Genomic DNA, 373 nt, shown 5'->3' with positions numbered 1-373 from the left:
CCATAAAATTCACTATTTTTTTTCGCAAACTCCCTCGCTGCAATACATTATTCCTCCCTCCAGGTTACCGTCACGTATCGTTTCGGTCGGGAGGAGGATGAAGTGATGGGGCTAAGCTTCAGCAAGGAAATGCAACTGATCTGCCAGCAAGTTTACCCGAGCTTAATGCCCGTCGCGCCCAATGATGTGCAACAGCGTCTCATGAACAAGACTGGGGGGAACGCTCACCCCTTCATGGTGCAACTGCCCGAGGAAGCGCCTGTGTCCGTGCAGCTCTCGTCCGGTTCGGAGCATACGGTGGGGCACTGTTGGCCTAGCTATATTTTTTCCCTTTCTGTTTATCTATCTTTACTTCTTCACCATGGCACATGAA

General features: G+C 50.7%; 1 pseudogene; it reads left to right on the top strand.

Annotated features, from left to right (window-relative positions):
- LOC119588398 overlaps window positions 1-373 on the top strand; it is a 5,173-nt pseudogene that overhangs the window by 1,420 nt on the left and 3,380 nt on the right.

This window comes from Penaeus monodon, chromosome 23, assembly GCF_015228065.2.
Source record: "Penaeus monodon isolate SGIC_2016 chromosome 23, NSTDA_Pmon_1, whole genome shotgun sequence".
In the NCBI taxonomy this organism is placed as follows: Eukaryota; Metazoa; Arthropoda; class Malacostraca; order Decapoda; family Penaeidae; genus Penaeus; species Penaeus monodon.
Note: the sequence above shows the minus strand (reverse complement) of the source record. Positions and strands in the feature narration are given on the sequence as shown.